Below are 14,153 nucleotides of genomic sequence, written 5' to 3' on the forward strand. Positions count from 1 at the left end.
CAAGTGTGGCTGCTAGAAGTAATCTTAACCTGAGATTCAATTATGAGTGCCTGGCTAAGCAAAAGCAGAAGCAGAAGCAGAAGGAAGTCTTGATCGAAACGGAGGTCTGTGTGTGTGTGTGTGTGTGGATGTCATAGGTGCTGAAATACTACAAAAGGCAACAGTTTTGCAAGGCAAATACAAACTCCCATCATCCACCTGGGCTCCACAGCTCAGTGTCAGAACATGTGCACTGAACACTAGGCCATGGCTCAGATGATAAAAAAAATGGTTACACTTTATTTTAAGGTGTCCATGTGACAGTGTAATTATATTTATATTATATTAAGTAATAATAAGCTATATCTCCTCAGTATAGGGTTAGGATTAGGGTGGACAATTTTTATGTAATATTACATTATTTATTATAAATGAATTATTGATAATTGAACATTGATAATTGTTAGATTATCCACGCACATTTTCATGTGCTCTCATAATGTTTCATCAAAATAACTTCCCTCCCTCTTGCGGCGACATCTCTTCTATTTTCTGATGATGCGTTTATTGGCGTGAGGGCGGGACAATCTGTCACTCACACGAGATCACAGTAATAGCAAACCACAACCATCCAATCGATTCTCAATGTACAACATTTTACTCCCTACATTGTTTCCTTGTTCGTGAAGCCATTTCACTCTGATATGTCACTATAGAGAAGAAAAGACTATTGCAACTTCCGTTTCATGCCGACTTTAAAAATGTTTCTAATCTGTGATCATCACCATACCTATTTAGCATAAATAATTTCAGTGCTTGGGATTTAAAAAAAAACTGTTTTTTGGAACTGGTGTTACTGCCACTGAATTGCTGTATTTTTATTCTTGTCAATAGTTAAATATTTATTTGCTGTTTCCTTTTCTGCAGTGGCGACACAAGAAGTCGTCGTCTGCTGGCATCAGGTCTCAGTCAGGTGGTGTCAGATGGCCTTGATCGTGCATGGGTTACGAAAGAGGCATGTGGCAAATTTTAGCTCAAAATCTCATTGTCACCTTTTTAATAACAAGCTCCCTGTCTGTTTTCCAAATGCAGTGTTTGGGGAAAACAGAATAGCCCGGAAAGGGAGGGTGATTGCGGAACATCCATGACACCATTCTAACACGCTCCGGAAATTCATATTTATTGTGTTTGCTAGCTGCTAGGCATGGTTAAGCATAGATCATTCAGACCCATTAGGGAATCATTACATCCATGGCCTTCGTTATATGCGCAGATTTGTCAATCTAAAAAATTCTGCATAATGCATAGTGTCAATTAGGATCATCAGCAATGCAACAAATGAGTACAGTTCTAATTTCAGCACATCAGAAGAGGTTCAAACCCTTGAGACAAAATGACTTTGAGCTGATCTTTTCTAAAAAGAGAGAGAGAGGAGAGGAGATGGGTTGCAATAGAGGAGAGATTGGTGAAAGGACAGCATGAACTGAATAAACATGCTATGAAGTGGATCTTCATGTCTTTCCCAAGGACATTCAGAGTCTCTCTCACTCTCTCTCCACTTCTTTCTCCTTTCTCATTCTTCCTAAAATACGACAGTGAGCTAATGACAGCAACATAAATACAAAAAAGGCAATTTAGCTGCTTCTTGTAAAACTTCTTTGAAAATAAAGGAATTTTAATTATGGTGCACAATGAAAAAGAAGAAAAAAAAGAAGGGGGAGCAGAGAAGAGAGAGAGAAAACACTCACGCACAGTAAACAAAGCTGAAACAATTATCTTCTGGTGACCAGTGTGTGTTTTTAGAACACTCATTTAATCTTTTATTTACTGCGGAGAGAGGAAGAGTGAGGGAGGGAGGGAGAAAACATGCATGTTTGAGAGTGGGAGTGAGAGAGAGGAACTGAGAGATAGGACGGGAGGGGTGAGAGAGAGGCTAGGGTGAAAAGAACAAGATAACATGCAAACATTTTGCATATCCTCACCCTAATAAGTAAAAGATGCATTTTTTATGAGGCAAATCATTCAGCTTGTATTGTGTGTGAAAGGTTGTCATTTGTTGTTGAAGGCCGACATTCACCACCCCCAGCGAAACAACTGGTAACCACTCATCAGTGCATGTTAATGGATTGACATTGAATAACTGCAATGGCCTTGGAAATAACATGGTGCAAAGGGATCCCAAAGTCAATCAGTTTGGTGCCCCAACTGGACCGAATTGTTGAAATGGTAAAAAAAAATGAAAAAAATGAAAAAAATGTGACACATTAAGTGAACACTGAAGTTGTTTTAAGGTGCTTTCACACTTGGTTCGATTGTTTGAGTTCCCCCTTTCCTCTGCTGGATTCGGTTCATACCTGGATTTCTTGGGTCAGAACCATGGGCTCTTGCTTCATCAAAGCAGCAGCTGTTTGTCCCTGTTGCTAGTTTATGACGATGCTGGAAAAGGCAGGAAAGAATGGATAGTGTTGCTTGCCACACGTTTGTACTTTTTTTAATCTTTGGTTTTGTTTTCAAAGTATCAACACAGAACAGCACTTGTGTCTGTCTGCCGCAAATGCGCAGCAAAGGTTCCAAAGATAGCGGAGGCCAGCAGAAATTAGATTTAAATTTACATCTTAGCTTCCAGTGTGTCAATCCGATCAGGAAAGTGAGTGAGCACAAACACACACACACACACACACACACACACACACACACACACACACACACACACACACACACACACACACACACACACACACACACACACACACACACACACACACACACACACACACACACACACACACACACACACACACACACACACACAATCATCAATAGCAGGTTCATGTCCACAATTTAGGACGTAATGTTTCCTGAGTTTAAAACAGCTTGCCAAAGTGCACATTCTGGAAAGGTCCGGTTGGTAAATGCCTTCAATCTACCATTGGTCTGTGGTGATTACGTAATAAGTAGGTGTGCTCTGGTGCTCCCTTCTTTGGTGTGGAAATCCTCTCTGGTTAATTTCTTCTGTTAAGTCCATTGAGGTCAGATGCGAGTTAAAACTGAAGTCAAGTCAAGTCATCTTCATTTATATAGCGCTTTTAACAATGGATTGTTTCAAAGCAGCTTTACAGAGATAAACATATAATTTAAGGTAACAGATTGTTTGGCGTTATAGCGGTTCTTGAATAATGTTACTTCCAGCTAAAGTTAACTTTGATTGATTCACCTCCGTCGAAATGATCAGACTTTAAACGCGAACCTGTGATTAACGCTGACGGCTGAAGAGCTGCTTTATAGTAGAAATTGAAGTTACAATTCTAATTGAGGGACCCTGACACTGTTTACAGGTGTAATACTGTAAAGCTACTTGCTTTAAAGCAATCTATTGTATTAAGTGCTAAATAAATAAGCATGACATGACTTGATTGGAGTGCCGAACTACAGAGCTTGTGCAAACATATCCACATCGCTACAATGCTTTATTAATTTTTTCCCATCGCTGGAATTTTTGTTGTGTGTTTATTTTGTTATTGAGAGGAAAGCGCACATATTTACATATTCATCTAAACGCCACTCTCAGCAGTAGGGCTGGGTATCGAGTTCGATACTTTTAGGCACCAACCGAATTGCCTCGATACCATCGAGTATCAAAAAATGTCTCGTCATTCGGTACCAAATTTCGATACCTAAGGGGTTAATCTCATCAACGTCAGTAAGCCAATAAACATGCAGCATGATTGGCTGTAGCGAGGCATCAAGGAAAATGTTTGTGTTTATACCATGTCAATGTTTGTGTTTATACCAGCCGCGCTGCGGCACGTTTCAGAAGTGTCCCACTGCGCTAAAGAATGGTGCCTAGTCTATTTTTGACGGACGCCGCATCTAAGTCGCACAGTTCAAATCTCGTGGTCTCGCGAATCCAGTTGCTTCGCTTCTGAAATGCTCCTGGTGTGAGTTGACACTGCGTGGAGGACAGAACAAAACCTTTTCAGAGACGTGATGCGCCATAGACGTGTGCAGTGTAAATAGGGGTAAGCATCCCAACCCCCGTAGATGGAAAAGATGTGGAAAAGATCAAAAGTGTGGCTACATTTCACCAGGCTTGATGCCAACACCGCGCGTGCAATATATGCGACAAGATAATTGTTGCCAAGACCGGCAACACCAAAAATCTGATGAAGCACTTGAAAGTGCACGGAATAACTTAAACTTAAGAGCAGAAAGTTGCGCCGTCTTCGACTGCAAGCGCATAAATAAATGAACCAAAACTCAGCTTAAAGGATACTTGCCTCACAGACATGAGAAACAGGCCTATAGAAAGCTTGAAATGTCTACTTTTAAACAAATACTCTGATTATGTAATACAAATGAAAGGTGCATTTCCCTCTATAGCCGCAGATGAGATGACACAGTATATTCTATATCGATATCGGATTTTTTTAACGATAACAAACAAGCCTACCCAGCAGCAGTGAGTTGGGATGTTTGCTAACAGTATACAGATGCAAATTTCAAACTTCTTTTCACCCCTAAGTGAAGAATGAAAAAGAACTTTGCCACGGGTATATCAGGGCCTTTAGTTTTCACAGGTAAAATTACCCAGCAAAAAATGTAGCATTGGTGGTCATCAGCATAACAACATAGGATGATGGTATGCAGGTGCCCTCACAGGCATCAAAGCTAACTTTCTTGGTCAAACAAGAAAGACTATGCTAGGCAACCACCTACACTGGCTCAGTTTTGCTGGTGAATAGTATGGCTATGCCTGTTCACCAGCCAGACCAAGATTCTTAACTTGCGAGACTTTTCTGTCAACAAATTACACCAAAAAGAACATGCCGGTAAACAAGACTTTGGTGGGAAACCAAAGTCATCTACAGCAGCAGCAGGTTCCAGTTAACTACAATCTGATGCTCATTTTGAATGATGCTATAACAACAAACCATTGGAATCACCAAATCTGTCATTTCTGGTCCTTTCCTTTGGATATTGGTTCAAATTCCCTTCATGGATTAGTAAAATATAATTGATGTAAGTCTCATTGTACCTACAGAACACGCTGCACTTCCAGTCCAGCACAGATACAGTGCGAACAAGCTGCAATGGTGTGGAAGTGATGTGAGAGGCACTCAAAAGGCTATTACGCGTGTAGGCCGCCTCTGAATGACATATGGTGATTAAACTAAGTGGATGTCCAGCGGGAGACCGGTGTATAAGAAACTTAATTAAAGCTATCACTGTCAACTGCCAAACGAGCTTATTGACACGTCGGCCTGTGCTGCCACACCAGTTCACATAGATCTTTATCGGTCTTTACTCAAAGCTTTCGTGGCTGGCGTCTGCTGGTTTCTTTTTTAGGGTGTTAAATACGGAGCAAGGTGTCAGTGTTATCCTTCTTGTGCCCCTTTCACCAACTTACGTGTGTGTTCGTTCATTGTGATTGGTGGGCCAAGATAGCAGAGAAGGGCCACAAAGCTCCATTTGCAATGAGCAGGAGAAAGAGAGGTGAGGGAGAAAATTCCATAGGATTAATTTTCTTCAAGGCGCCCCCACACCCCCTCTTGCAGTCCCTAGCCACCCCCGACCGTAACTTCAGCTGTGCAGCCCGGTGTTAAAAGGCCCAGAGGAATACCGTCTTTGTCATCCTGTCGATTTGGGAGGAAGAATAAGAGAAGTTTAATCCCCATTGTCCGTGGGTCTGGTCGGGAGGGGGGTTGGCGGCTGTAAGATGATCCAACCAGCCTCGCTAATCCCCCCATACCCAATGGAACCTCCCCCCCCCCACACACCTCAACAATGGCACAGTCCTAACTGGGAGTCAGACCCCAATGTGCACATTCTAAAGAGGAAAATGAAGTGAAGTAAAAAGTTGCCACAACAGAGAGAATGAAGTGCGGGATGGAAGGACAGAGGGCGGAGAAGGCTAAAGGAGGTGTGGGTGGCAGAATACCTTGTGTCCCTCGGAAAGCTGTTGTTGCTCTTTTGTGGGCTCCTTGGCAACAGGGTATGCCGTGAGACTCCCTCAAAACCTTAGTATTCATCTCTAAAACAAGACTCCAGAACAAGCGCAAAGAAGGGGCAATCCTCAGGAACTAAGAAACACCCCGAATTATGAAAAAGTCATCTTTAGAGAAATCTATGTCTTTACCTCAATTACAATTAGAGAGGACATTACAACAGTTACTGTCATGATCACTAGTATTAGTATCTTTAGAGTTGGAAGATCTAGGCAAAAAAATTCTGAAGGTCAACATAGAGAAGGTTAATACCATTACAACTAAATGTCCAGGATTTGCGAAGACCAAATGTTATAGTTTAAGAATTTATTATTGAAGAGCCCGTACTGGTCAACCACTATTCTGAGGGAGGGGGTGTTTCCCCCTAATGTCTATCAAATATATACGTAAAGTGCATGCTTGCATTTCTGTGGTTCTCTATGCAGTGATTGGAAAAGGTTGGAAGACGAGGGTAAGCCAGAAAATGGGCAAAGAAAAGAACATGGGAGATTTGAGACCAGGAGACAGACAAAGAGTCTGGGGGGAACTTGGATGACTTTGTAGACCTTCAGGGTAAATATGACGTTATTGCCTAGTAGGGACTCCATCACTTTGAACATAGGGTATCCAAACTCTGATGAGGTACAGATCTGATGAGGTACAGTTGAGATTGATGAGGCACTGTGAGGGTAGGGTTAGCAAAAAGAGAGAGTAAAAGAGACAGAGAAAGGGAAAGAGCCAGGAGACAGCCGTTTAAAATTCAGTTTCCTGGGAGTGAAGAGGCTAATCCTGCCTCCGTAATTCCCTGCAGCAGAAGCAAACCCCCATCCATCCATCCCTCCCTCCCTCCCCATCATCATCACTTCTCTCCTCTCTCACTGACTCTACCCTATCTCTTTATTCCTCTGTCTCTAACATTCTCTCTCGCTGTCTTTCTCACTGTCTCACTATTTCTCCGCTTAATCTCTCGCCGTCTCTCTCCCTCTTTCCCCCATCTCTCACTTTCTCCCTCTCTCTTTCTCTCTCTGAGTGACAGTACAATGCCCAGAACCTCACATGCTTATCTAACTCTAGCAGATGGTCGACTTGGATCAATGCACACATGCCACGATCAATGGCTGCGATAAAAAGCGGCGGGGATGGTACTTGTTCCCCCTCTCTTTTTCTCTCCCCATTTCCCTCCCTTCATGCCCATCGTGCTGCCCGGCCGATTGTCTCTCCCTTTTCCACATCTGCATCTGGACCAGCACCCAGTGAGGGGAGGCCTTGCAGACCAGGGTCCTTCCAGTCCTTAGGGGCTGCCTGCTGCTATTGCCTGCTGACTTTTGTCCTCTAGTATTTCTCTGCATCCCTTTTCTCTCACCCCTTTCTTCGTTTTTCCTGCCGTCTTCTAGGTCCTGACTGAGCCCAATCCCCAATTCGCTATCAGAGTTGGACTCATCATGAGATTGCTGTTCTACATCTTCGCTCCCATCTCTTTCACACCTGCCCACCTGCCATTGCAGCTGTATTTGTTTATAACACAAGTTGCAGGCATCCATGACATGTTCTCAGAAATGTGTTGAACATTCTAGGTGATCGTCGAGCTCCCCTACAAAACCTATTAACCTAACTTTACATATACCCCACACTGCATGGCCCCACCTTCTCTATCTCGAAAATCTGACCTGCTTCTGTTATTCTCCACACATCCAGAACTTTACAATTTTAAATGTTGATTGTAACATCATTGGACCAGTAAACAAACTTGTTTGTAAAACAAGCTATAAATCGTACTGTATATAAAAATACATCAAGAATTCTTGACGTTGAACGTAAAGATGCAGGCATTAAACAAAACAGAGTCCTCTAAAAAGTGGTGCACAGACTTTTTCAAACTACCCATCAATCTCTGGCCCCATACAACTTGTTCAGCACATTTGGTTTACCTAAGAAACAAAACCAAACACCCATTTTTGAATGATACGCAAACGTTTGTATACCTACAATACACGAAGAGCATACTTATTCTTCTAGATTAAAAAAAGTGACCTTGGTTGCCCTTATTTATAGTCTCAAGGGCTTCTAATAACATCAATCCTTTGAGCACGCTTCCAAATTCAGAGTCACAAGTTGCCTTTACTTTCAACTTTTAAAGCACACTGTTCAAAGTTTACCAGCATAAGCTGCCTCCTCTCCTCTTATGGAGATTTTTAATTGGGCATTGGTGATGTAATGTGCCTCATAATAAGCCCATTAAGCTGTCTTTTTTTCTCTGCATAGATAGAGAGCGTTGTGGCAGTGTGGACACCTCTGCTATTTATACTGCTCAAATCCTCATGAATATTTACACTGAACAGCGATGGCAAAGAGTAGGCAGGCACCCTGACAAATAGCTCTCATGGGGAGGATTTCACTCTTCCAGGAGACACACTAGCTCTGGAACTTATATTTTCTATCCGGAATGCACCTCTCCACATGGTTTGGATACTTGCAGCAAAAGCAATTAATTCTTCCATTACACTCTACTAACTAGGACACGAAACGTAATGCATTAGTTTAACTAATTTTCCCCTTGAGGAAATCTATCTGTATATGCATCTATCTCATATGTGGGCCCGGGTGAGACTCAAATCACAATTTTGAAGTCTTGATGACTTGACTTGTTAAATATTAGAATACTTGAGACTTCACTTTGATTTTGCTGCAATTACTTATTACTTGGACTTGAGCTGATGACTCAAGACAAGTCATTTTTCACAGAAAACACAAATCTTCGACCTAGATGCTCTTTTGATGGGCACATGCTAATTTTTTTTTCTTGGTAAAGCATCAAATGTGTGTGCAGGAAAAAAAGCTTGGTCTGTGTCATTGAAAACAGTCTAGTGACAAAATCCAGACATTTCAATCTTCTATCAATAATGATTGATATCAAACCTTAAAACTATAGCTGTTGGCCATCCGTCCGTCTGTACAGTAAAACAGCTTGATGAGGTGTTCTGATTCACATTCTTGTTAAGGGCTGTTTCCATACAAAATTATATATTACATTGAGTGAGTGATTGAATGAATGAATGAATGAACTTTCTAGACAACCAAATTATTTATGTGATTCGGAATTACTTCAGCATCATGTATACTGCCTACTTGGAGAAGTGAGGGCTGTCATGCCATTCAGTTGGCCAAAAGCCTTGTTAAGGCTGTGTAAACTTATTTAATATGGATTAGAAGTTGACGCAAACACAAATGCGGTCTGTGTGTGTGCTACGGCAGCAGGGCAGTCATGAGGCCTGGCCATGGTGTCTAATCCTTGTTTAGGGTGTAGTGAGGCACAGCAGATTAGGTAGCCTGCTCCTCATGCCACCCACAGTTACAGACATCACATTCTCTCAGTTTGTATATCTCTTGCCCTCTATCTCCCTCTTTTTGTCTCTTTAACACACACCAGAAAATTTTCAATTTCTTAACAGGGCTTATAGATCATTGAAAAACACTGAAACAGAAAACATTTTACAAAAGAACACAAATCAACAGAAACTGAATTGATTTTTAGTGTTCCGGAACTTGACTTAATTAAAGTGGGAATAATTGAGCACACTTCAGTTGAAACAAGGGATTTCAGTGGTGTGTTATCAAATTTTGGTTGGAAAAAAGCATTCTTGCGATGTTAAAATTGGTGTGCAATGAAATAAAGACAAACAACTAAACTAGTGGGGGTTAGAGAGAGAATATAAAGTACTGGACGTATACTTTGATTAGAAATGTAACAGCTTACACATTTTCTTCTCTTAAATATACATCCTGCATTGGGGTACAAAAATAGATCTAGTTCATACAAAGAAAAAATCTTGTCAAGATATTTTTCACTGCTGATATAAGAGCATACTACAATAAATATGATTAGTACTGTATGTTATTGTAATAAAAAAAAATAATAATAATAATAAATGATAATGCTTTAATTTAAAGCATCATTAATGTTACATATTTTGTCATTTGAAATAAGTAAATGCATATATGTGTGTATTAAATTGCCTGCAGCTGGTCACAGGGCCCATTTAGCAATCATCACATGACCCAAAGCCTGAGGGATCCATGCTGAACTTAATTACCGTAACTATTCTGATTTGTAAAAAGCATTCACGTGATCCTAAAATTTGTAATTACAACTTTAGACTCTGAATTTTCTGAGAGCTACGACTTGAACCACGCGACCACTGCAGATTTATTTTGGAGTTAAGAGTGCAAGAGAAACGTATAAGTCCGAATCCGAGGATGTGAACACCTCCAAAGTACAGCATCGCGTATTATCATCTCTTATTTACGGTAATTACGTCACGGCGTGAACACAGCATTCCATAAAGCAACACACACAACTCCTAACTCACTTAATCCTACTTAATTTTAGTGCAAAAAATGCACACGTGCCAGTAAGAATGTTTTCCGAGTACACTGCCTCAGTGTTGCCCATCTATAATAAAACTGCCTAGACACTAAGCTTTATTGATCTTACAACTTGATAAAGTGATTAAGAGAGCTCATGGGGTCCTTTTAAAAACACATCCCATTTATAGATTACAGGCTATGCTTCGCTACCCCTGACTGATAGTCAATTTAAGAGAGAGAAAAAAAAGTATGTATGTTGGTGACTTTGCTGTACTGGCCCAGTGAGATACCTGTCGGCTAGGTCTGGAGATGTTTGGTATGTGTATTCTTCACACGAGTAGATGTGTGCAATCTTGTGTGGTTGTGCCTCAGTACACGTGACTGTTTACATTGGATGGAGTTGGAATTCTCAAACCAACAAGATGCATGTAAAAAGGATAATTTGTTGGCAAGCCACCTCCACTACATCGACATCACACAGATCTTATGGAGGTAGCATAATGGATTTAGTCTGCTGAGGGCTACAGAGAATCACACACACTCTTTCCCCCCATCCAAATTTTCCACTCATTTACCAACACCTACGTTCTGTGGGTGGGCAGACATAGCTGAGAGACACAACTGTGACCACCCGGAAGCTGTTCGAGTCATGTGACAGTTAAACACTTTTTAAAGATGTTATGCATAAAAAATAAAAAAATAAAAAAAGCGCTCTGGAAAAATGTAAAAATATATATTTTTTAAGATTTCCTTTGGCAGGAAAATATAACAGAATGACAAACATTTCTATTTGTTTCAGATATACAGATTAATTTAATGTTAATATTAAGTATTAGAAAATTGATCAATTTGAAACCAAACCAACCTGAATGGTCTTTATTATCACGTTGGCAAATTTTTCAATGGAATATATATATACACACACACACACACACACACACAAAATGTGTGTGTGTATGACTCTAGGCTTATTAAAAGCTGCATGAGAGGAATAAAACACATTTTCTTTTTTTGTATAGTATGTAAGGCGGCAGCAAAGTAACTGGAAAATAATCAAGTTGACATAGGCGCCACCTCTCCCCAACAGTTCTGAAAATGCTCTAAATATGAAGTACGACACACGTGTGTGGCCACAGCAGTGATGGATGTGAGATGTGGAGGGAAGTGGTATTCTTAAAAGCCCTGGATTGAGTCCAAAATGAAGCATTAAAAACAGGCCCTGTACATAGTGCTGACTCACCTCACTAACCTCACAGCCCTGCTAGCCAAAGACAAATTAGGAAAGACCTGATGGAAAACTTTGTGAAAAGTGTTCGCAAAGATTGTTGATTTACTGTGAGGGACAAGTTTGTGTATGTACTCCAAAATATGCAATGCAAGATCAAAAGAGGAAAATGAACAGGTGTTCACAACTAAAACATCGCGAAAATGCACTATGTACAGTACTCATACATTACACAATATAAAAATACACTTTAAGAAATTCAGAACATCTTATATGTAAACTTCCTTAATTTAACCAAGGGTTGTAACAACTTCCTCTAACATCTACAGGAAGAATCTCCTTGCAAAAGCAACTTCTATGTTTATTGTGACTCAATAACACTATTTTGTCATCAAAAATCTAATCTAACGAAATCTAAAATTGTTGAACATTATATCAACACTAAAATAAGTTGTGTGGTGTCACTATGGATGAAATATTAAATACAATTACAAACAATATTACTATTCATATTCTAGAAGGAGCAAAAAATCCTAATATAAAAAAGGATGACCCCCAAATAAAAACATGGAAAGGAAAAGACAGCTCATTTGTGGTTGTTGTTGTTTTGTTTAACAAAACCCTTTTCTTTTTGCGATTTACAAATCGGTCCGTGGCTTCAATATTTCATTCGCACATCTGGGTGGCATTGAAACGGCCCCCGTCCCAGTCCTGTCGTCTGGCCAGCATTCATTTCAGTCAGTACGGTTACTAAAATATACTCAAATCTGACCTAAAACTGAAATAATCATTTAAACCAGTCTTATGAATCAAATGAACAGATTCATTGAAAAAAAAAAAAACTGAAGAGGTTGGAGAGTGATGTCAAGATTTCTTAGTCAATAAGGGCCTATTTATCACACAAAGCTATTGTTGGCTTCAAAAGACGTGGAATATAGTGCATGAGTTGTATTACTCCTGTTATGATGTGTTTAAAGTGCTTATTTGCTTTTTGAAAGCTGCAGCCCCTATTAATTATATTTTCATGGAAAAGAGTGACCAGTGTAGTGTAAAAACAATCTTATTTTGTGTTTCACGAAAGAATGAAAGTCATACGGGTTTAGAAAGACATGAGGGTGAGTAAATAATGACAGATTTTTTTTTTTTTAGGTGAATTATCCCTTTAAGTCACTGCAGACTGAAAGATTAAAAAGTGGCTTTTGCATCTTAATAAGTCCCAGTGGTGTGGGTGAAGGAGCGCAAGACGGCCCTGACGCCTGACAGTGATTGATGTTTATATATGGACTGCATCAATACGTTTCTGAAGGGCTGCAGGTAGCATTGGTCTGAGCTGCTAGGGGTCTGTTTAATTGAAACCTGTCGGAGCCCAGCTTTTTTTCCCTTTCCCCCGCGCGCCTCCCTCATTCAGCTGCGCTCACTCTCCGCTCTCGCTCCCAGCATCTCCCTGCCTTTTGTTCCTCAGACCTACCACCAGCCTGTTTATTTTCCTTCTCAAATTAATTTAACAGAAAGTAATTAAATCTTTGCTTCAACAACCAGCCGCACACAAGTAAATGCAGCGTGATGAAAAGGTGTGTGGAGGGAGGCAGCCGAAAATCAAGAGAAACTGGTGCCAAATGACTGCTGGAGGCTAAATATAATACTAAAGGTTGGAGTCGTAGGGGTTAGCGCTCCTTAATAAAGGAACTGCGCAAGGTGGCAAAAAACAAGTACAGGTCACATTGTTGTAGGCACAGGTTGTGGTCGGACTGATGGTTTGGGGTTTGTGTGTGTATACAGTCAGCATTGTTTCAATCCGTGGAGTCATAATGCATTTGGCAGCTAGTGTGCGCAAGAAATTCGTTTTTATGAAAGTTCTTTGTTAAATAACAGCTGGTCATAATAAGAAACAAACAAAGAAGAAATGAGACATGTTGATTACAATATTGTTTAAATTTAAACAAAAGATGTTACTATCCTATTGAGTTTTCTTAAAATTTTACTGACACTATAATTGCATTATGAACTTTAGAAGTTTGATTCATTCACAATAAAGCCATACAAACTTTTACATGCACTTAAAAAACTCTACTAAAAGTCCATTTTTTGTGAAGTCAGACTGAAAGTGGGGTTACATTTTTAAATCTAGTCATTCTAATCCATCTTATTTTTAACATGTTGTTTGTGTGTGTGTATCCCCTCTTGACTTTGTCGCTTTGTGGTTTCCTTACATTCGTTTTTCTTCGCCGAGCTGAAAAGCCAATCAGAGTGATCTCTCTCTCCGTGATCTACTCAATCGCCCGAAATGCAACCAATGGTTGTCCGACTAGTGCAAACAGTGTGGAACAGACCGCAACAACTGGGCCGACAGACACTCAACGACGACCCGACATTGTCCGACACCGGACGGTTGGCTTGGTGTGTCACGCCCTTAATGATTCAGAAGACTCGCACATTTACAGAAAATAGCTTACTTACACATGGAAAAATAAGGTGGATATGAATCTCTACGATTACGAACTTTGTGCAAGGGTGAAACAATTCCCCAAGATGGTCATGTGCATTTGACGTGCTGACCAACAGAAATCTGCTTGATTTGAAAGAGATTTGAAAGCAGCATT

Source organism: Rhinichthys klamathensis, unplaced genomic scaffold (genome assembly GCF_029890125.1).
Source record: "Rhinichthys klamathensis goyatoka isolate OS25496 unplaced genomic scaffold, OSU_Roscu_1.1 h1tg000032l_1, whole genome shotgun sequence".
NCBI classification, from domain to species: Eukaryota; Metazoa; Chordata; class Actinopteri; order Cypriniformes; family Leuciscidae; genus Rhinichthys; species Rhinichthys klamathensis.